The following is an 8,104-nucleotide window of genomic DNA, read 5'->3' as shown; positions in this document are numbered from 1 at the left end:
TTGGAGGTAAATCCTTAAGCTCAGATAGGGGATCTCCCTTGGGTGGAGGAGGATCACCTAAAATTTCAACGGGTAAGTTGTGCTTAAGGATAGGTTGTCGATCAAGGAGTATCCTATCTATTTAATTCCTTTCACTCAAATGCATATCATTCTCATGGTCTAGCAAATATTGTTCTAGTGGATCAGTAGGAGGTACAACAAAAGAAGCAAGACCAATTATTTCATCCTTACTAGGCAATTCTTTTTCATGTGGTTGTTTTCTAAACTTGGAGAAGTTAAACTTGTGATAAATATCACCAAAGCTCACTTTAACCTTCTCAGTAGCACAATTAATTTCAGCATTAATCATATTTGACAAAGGTCTACGATATATGATGGGACAAAAGTTGTTTTGTTCTAAACCAAGTACTAGGAAACCAGTGGGGTACTTGACTTTTCCGCACAAGACTTCAACATCTCTAACAATCCCAAGTGGCAAAATAGTATCACAGTTGGCAAGATTAATAGTGATGTCCATATCTTCAATTTTAGAGGGTTCTATATCATGCATAATTTCTTCATATAATGTAAAAGGTATAACACTAGTACTAGCACCAATATCGCACACACCATGATACCAATGTCCTCCCATTTTATCTCATTTGACATGTGTGCCTACCACTTGTTTATTTTTATCTAGTTCATCTTGTTTGTTTCTAACTCATCATAGAGGTAAATAACCTGCCAATCAATATAATCATCTAGGATATCTTTAACTATAAGAACATTAGTCTCAACATTTATTTGTTCAAAAGTGTAGGTGTTCTAACATAACTCTTACTAACCACTGTTGCAGCCTTAGCATGTTCTCCAATCCTAACACGAAAAGGATGTTTCTCAATGTATGCATAGGAACAACTGGATCAACACGGTCAACAATTATTTCTTCCTTCTTAATTCTAACAATTTCTTCGAGTAATTTGTCAATGGGAGGATCGAATTTAAACCACTTTTCCTTGGGAAGGTCCAAATAGGTAGCAAAGGATTGGCAGAAAGTTGTTACTATCTCGGAGTCAAGGCCATATTTATTGCTAAACTCATGAAAGGAGAAGTTTCCATGAAAGATTTAACACAATTAAAGTTGAGCTTTATACCTAATTGTTTACCTTCATCGAGTTCCCAATCTTCAGAGTTGTCTTTAATCTTTTCCAGAAGATCCCATCTGAATTCAATAGTCTCCTTCATATAGGAACCGACATTACAAACATCGAATAATGTTTGATCATCATGAGAAAGTCGTGCATAAAAATTCTGTATAATCAATTCCTTTGAGAGCTCATGGTTGGGGCAAGTGTGCATCATAGATTTAGGCCTCCCCAAGCTTGAGCGATGTTGTATCCTTCACGAGGCCAACAATTATAAATAAAATTATGATCATGATGAATTAGATACATATGATAAAACTTTTGGTGAAATTCCAGCTTAAAGGGATTCCAATCCCATGATCCAATATCGTCCAATAGCATGTACCACATTGGTCCTTTTCCTTCCAAATAAAAAGGGAAAACTTTCTTCTTAAGTTTGCCTCCGGGTAGACCTGAAAGCTTAAGCAATCCACAAATCTCATCGACATATATCAAATGGTAAGTAGGATGAGTTGAACCGTTATAAGGACTAGCCACTTAAAGTACCATACCTGAAGGAATATCATAATAAATTTTTTCAGTAGGTTCAACAGGTTGAGTAACAATTTCCTCAACTTCTGTTCGAACAAGCCACTTAAAGTGTAACCATTCATAGTGATAAGCAACAGTAAATTTCAACACGTACAAAAAGTGTTTCCTTACCAATTTCCACTTACGAAAGGCGCTTCACTCCCTTGCAACCGCGCGAGAAAAGAGTCTTGATGGCCAACAAGTATAGGGGATAAATTGTAGTCCTTTCAATAACTAAGAGTGTTGAACCTAATGAGGAGCAGAAGGAAATGATAAGTTGTTTTCAACAAGGTATTCTCTGCAAGTGCTAAAAGTAATAGTGGTAGGTTGTTTTGTAGCAAGATAATTTGCAACAAGTGACAAGTAACAATAGTGGCAAAAGTGCATCAAGGTATCCCAATCCTTTATATAACAAACGACAGGACTTAAAGTTCTCTTATATAAAGCAAGTGCTCTCGAGGACACATGGGAATTTCTGTCAAGTCGTGTTCATCATATTAAGTTGATTCACATTGGCTACATGATGATTTGATATGTGGGTGGACCGGTGATAAGGTGTTGTTCTTACTTGAACTAACAACCTAATTATGATTACCCCCTCTAACAAGCACCCACAACTACCAAAGAAGAATTAAGATAAGTCTAACCATATCATGAAACATGTGGATCCAAATCAACCCCTCCTAGAGGGAAGTTTCCCCGACAGAATCTCTATGCCGGAGAGAAAAAGGGCCTCTACCCAAGTTTTCACCTCGAGATGGTGGCACATCATCCCGAAAGATAACTTATAATTTTTTGTAGGGTAAAAGACACCATATAAGAGAAGATGGTCGCGAGAGTGCCACTTGGGTCCCACAAGCCATCAGGGCGTGCCCGGGGGGTGGGGGGTGTTGGCTTGTGCCTAGTTGTTGGCCCGTCTCCGGTATATTTTTGGCCCCGAAATTCTCAAATATTCCAGAAAAATTCTCCATAAAATTTCAGGTCATTTGGAGCAAGTTGATTTTTCTCGGTTTCCCGGTCCAGAATTCCCTCTTAGTGATGTACCATGCACATTCAGAGGGAAAGAGCATAAGAACTATATGATAATAAGGGATAATAGACAGGATCAATACACATAATAGTAACTCATGGTGCAAAATTAGCGTATCGGTTGCCTCCCAACTAGCGCTATTGTTTTACGCCCATAGCTACCCATATTGCATATGATCAAGTGTTGTCATCATTTTTATGAAGCTCCTCAATAACACAATCATGCTTCTTTGGAAAATTAGATGCTTGAAAACAGGATCTCCTATCAAATTTATAAATTTGGTATGCACGCTAATAATTTTAAGATCCTCGTTTCTCTTGGTTGGGGTGATACTAACGTTTTTGGGAAAATATATGAGATTTTTATTTGAAGTGTACTAGCATTAGTTTTCGAGGGAGTGAAAGCGGAACCTACTTTATCAATGACTTCCCCCATTTTTTCAACTCTATTAAAACCTTGTTCTACCCTTTAATAAATAGTTGTATCTTTCTCCTTTAAATGTTTCAAAGTAATTCCAACCCATGACCCAAATTGAGTGATATGATCATGAAGCTTTTTATCCAACTCCTTAGTTTGTTCTTTAGTAGTCATTTTATTTTTGATAACATTAAGCCTTTGCATAACATGTTCCAAGGTCAAAATAGTTGCATTAATGATAATAGGTGGTGAACAAAGTAAATTTTCCATGGCTTTAAAAGCATCCAAAATTTGACTCATTAAGAAATTACCACCGGTAATAGTATCAAGTACAAATCTATACCAAGTAGTGATACCAACATAGAAATTACGAAGCAAGATGTTGGGGGACTATTTATGAGTTGATATATTTTGAGCAATGCAAATCCTATGCCAAGCATCTCTTAAACTTTCTCCTCCCCTTTGTTTAAAATAGAAGCACCTCATTATCGGGAGTAAAGGGAACAAAGGAAGAACTAGCCATACCAACAAGCAAACAAGTTAACTAGATAAGGTAGATATTTTGTATTTTTTGATTTTTATAGCAAGAAAAATAAAATAACAAATAAAATTAGAACAAGTGAATGATAATTTGTGAGAACGTACTTGGTAATAAGTGGGTGATACTCCCCGGCAACGGCGCCAGAAATCGTTCCCGATACTTGTGATTTGCGTTGGATTTTTCCTCAAAGCGGAGGGGATGATGCAACACAATATAGATAAGTATTTCCCTTATTATGAACCAAGATTATAGAACCAAGAAAAGGACAACGTAACTCCTGTCTCGAGCGCTTACATACAATAGAACAAACACTTCCACATAACGCGGGCAAGAGGGTTGTCAATCCCCTTGAACTCGTTACTTGCAAGAAGATAAATAGTGTAGATAGATATTTTAAATGTATTAAATATTAAAAGTAAATACAAATAATAAAAGGAAGCGAGGTATTTAGAGTTTTTCAAATTTTATATGTCAATAGACCCGCGGTCCATAGTGCTCTCTAGTGGCATGTCCCTCAAAGAAGGCATACGACGGGTATACAAATTACCATTGGTCAATTGATAGAAAAGCGCATAGTTATGCAATATTTATTTACAAGAATGACTATGTGTATATATGCATCGCATCCATATGCAAGTAGACCGACTCTGCTTGCATCTACTACTATTACTCCACCCATCAACCGCTATCCAGCATGCATCTAGAGTATTAAGTAAAACATAGTTATGCTTGGAGAACAATGACATGATGTAGACAAAGTAAACTCAATTAATATGAATGAAATCCATCATTTTATCCTTAGTGGCAACAATAAAAATACTTGTCAAGTCCCTTTCTACTACCGGGGTTGAGCACCGCAAGATTCAACCTACTACAAAACCCTCCTCTCACTGAAGATAGATGAATCTAGTTGGCCAAACCAAATCAATAGATGAGAGAGATTTACAAAGCTATAATAATCATGCAAATAAGAATCATATAGTAATTTAGAGAAGACTCAAATCTTTATCATGAATAATCTGAACATAAACCAACAATTCAATAGATCCCAACAAATGCACCACACAAAGTGATTACCTCGAAAAGATCACTGAAAAGAGCCGATGAACTTTGTATTGAAGAACATAGAGAGAGACAACCATGTAGATACTAGATATGGACACATAGGTCTGTGGTAGACTACTCACTAAGCACCATGTGAGGACAAAGGTTGATGTAGAGGCCCTCCATGATCGATCCCCCTCCGACACGACACTGTAAAAGGGCCACAGACGGACACACGGTAGAACATAGACTTGCGACAACGAAAAAAGTGTTTCGGGAGCTCCCCTAGGATTTAGGAATATATTTGAATTTATAGGCCACAGAGGGGCGTCGGGAGATGAGGGGCATATTTCCAACAGTCTCCCACTTGCACTAGAGTCAATAATCTAGCTCACATCACTATGTGATTTACATTGTAACGAATATAACACTCATACACTTCCGGTGTTGATCATGTTTTGCTCGTGGAAGATGTTTAGTCAAAGGATTTGCAACACTCTGATCCGTATGTACTTCGCAAATGTTTATGTCCACCTACTTGATATAATCGCGGATGGAATTGGAGCGGCGCTTTATGTGGCTGGTCCTCTTGTGAACCCTTGGTTCCTTGGTTCGAGCAATGACACCAATGTTGTCACAAAACAGGGTCATTGGATCCAGTGTGCTCGACACAACTCCAAGATCTGTGATGAACTGCTTCATCCAGACATCTTCCTTCGCTGCTTCCAAAGCAGGCATGTACTCTGCTTCACATGTAGAATCAACTACCATGCTCTGCTTGGAACTGCACGAGCTTACCGCTCCACCATTTGGAATAAATATGTATTCAGTTTGAGAATTATAGTCGTTCAGATCTATGTCAAAGCTAGCATCAACGTAACCCTTTACGACGAGCTCTTGGTCACCTTCATAAATGAGAAACATTTCCTTAGTCCTTTTTAGGTCTTTCAGGATATTCTTGGCTGTTGTCGACTGTTCCACTCCTGGATCACTTTGAAACCTTTCGGCCATACTTATGGCAAGTCTAACATCTGGTCTTGTGCACATCATCGAATACATGATAGAGCATATGGCTGAGGCATTGGGGATGACACTCATCTTTTACCTATCCTATAGTCGCAAGGCATTGAGTCTTACTCAACTACACACCTTGTAGGACATGTAAGAACCCCTTCTTGGACTAATCCATTTTGAACTTCCTCAAAACCTTATCAAGGTATGTGCTTTGTGAAATTCCTATTAAATATCTCGATCTACCTTTATAGATCTTGATGCCGAATATGTAAGCAACTACTCAGATGTCTTTCATTGAAAAAATCTTGTTCTAGTATATCTTCACTCTTTCCAAAATTTCTATATTGTTTCCAATCAGCAATATGTCATCCACATATAATATTAGAAATGCTATAGAGCTCGCACTCGATTTCTTGTAAATATAAGCTTCTCCATAAACTTATATAAATCCAAACGCTTTGATCACCTCACCAAAGTGAAGATTCCAACTTTGAGTTGCTTGCATTAGTCCATAAATGGATCACCGGAGGTTGCATACTTTATCAACATTTTCTGGATCGATAAAACCTTCTAGTTGCATCATATAGAACTCTTCCTTAAGGAAACTATTAAGGAACTTTGTTTGGACATCCATGTGCCAGATTTCAAAATCGAAAAATGTAGCTATTGCTAATATGATTCTAACGGACTGAAGCATCCCTATGGGTGAGAAAGTCTCATCATAGTCAACTCCTTGAGCTTGTGAATGGTTGAGTTTGCAAGTATCAAGTGATTTAAAATCGACATGGAGCTTCTTCATGCGTTTTACACCAATATGACCTAAGTGGCAATGCCACAAGAAAGTGGTACTATTATTATTAACTTTGCATCTTCTGGCATCAATGTTATAAACATGTGTATCATTACTATCGAGATTCAACAAGAATAAACCATTCACATTGGGTGCATGACCATAAACAATGTTACTCATATAAATAAAACAACCATTATTCTATGATTTAAGTGAGTAACCGTCTTCTGATATGTCTCCAACGTATCTATTATTTTTTTTTGTTCCGTGCGATGATATTATTATTCTTGGATGTTTTTATTATCATTTTATATATTTTTGTATCATTTGTGGGTACTAACCTATTAACCTAGTGCCAAGTGTGAGTTCCTATTTTCTGCCCAGTTTTTGTTTTGCAGGAAATCAATATCAGATAAGATCGAATTGTCCCGAAACTTTTTGAGGTTATTTTATTGAAGATAATGATCACCTGGAACTTGGACGCCAAGGAATATCTCGTCAGAGGGCCCCACAAAACACTAGGGTGCGCCCGAGGGGGCGCCGTGATGTTGTGTTGGCCCCTCCAGGCTCCATTTTCCCTACCTCCTCCACTATAATTTAGCAATATTCCAAAACCCTCAAGGGAGTCCACGAAATACTTTTTCCACTACCGCAAGACTCTTTTCTTGCAAGATCCCATCTATAGGCCTTCTCCGGTACTCCGCCGGAGGGGGAACTCATGAGAGAGGGGCTCTACATTAACCGTGCTGCCTCTCTGATGATGCATGAGTAGTTCACCACAGACCTACGGTTCTGTAGGTAGTATCTAGATGGCTCTCTCTCTCTTTATATCTCAATACAACAGTCTCCATGATCTTCATCGAGCTCCATTCGATGTAATGACTTTGTGCGGTGTGTTTGTTGGGATCCGATGAATTATGAGTTTATGATCAGATCTATCCTTTTTTTTATTTGAGTTATGTGCTGATCTCTTTTATGCATGACTTAGTATAGCCTTGTATTTGTTCTTCGAAGTTTTGGTTAGGTTGGGCCAACTAGATTATATCTTCTTGCAATGGGAAGAGGTGCTCGGTAATGGGTTCGATCTTGCGGTTTTCAGTCCTAGTGAAAGAAGGCGAGTTTATACGTATGTGTTGTTGTCATGAAGGATAACAAGTTGGGATGAATTTTTATATCCTTTTGTCTTGACTATATCATTTCATCATTTTTAATGCATTACTTTGTTCTTATGAACTTAATACACTAGATGCATGCTGGATAGCGGTCGATGTGTGAAATAATAGTAATAGATGCAGGCAGTAGTCGGTCTACTTGATTTTGATGTGATGCCTATATCATGATCATTTCCTTAGATAGCGTCATAATTATTTGTTTTTCTATAATTTCCCAACAGTAATTTGTTTACCCACCGTATGCTATTTTCTTGAGAGAGATGCCACTAGTAAATCTTACGCCCACTGGTATACTTTTATTATAAGATCAATCTCGTTTACTTATATGAAAATACCAAAAAATACTGACATCACTTTTTATCTTTTATTTATTTATCAATCTATCATATATCATTTAATCTC

Source organism: Hordeum vulgare, chromosome 6H (genome assembly GCF_904849725.1).
Source record: "Hordeum vulgare subsp. vulgare chromosome 6H, MorexV3_pseudomolecules_assembly, whole genome shotgun sequence".
NCBI classification, from domain to species: domain Eukaryota; kingdom Viridiplantae; phylum Streptophyta; class Magnoliopsida; order Poales; family Poaceae; genus Hordeum; species Hordeum vulgare.
This window is presented reverse-complemented; position numbering follows the sequence as displayed.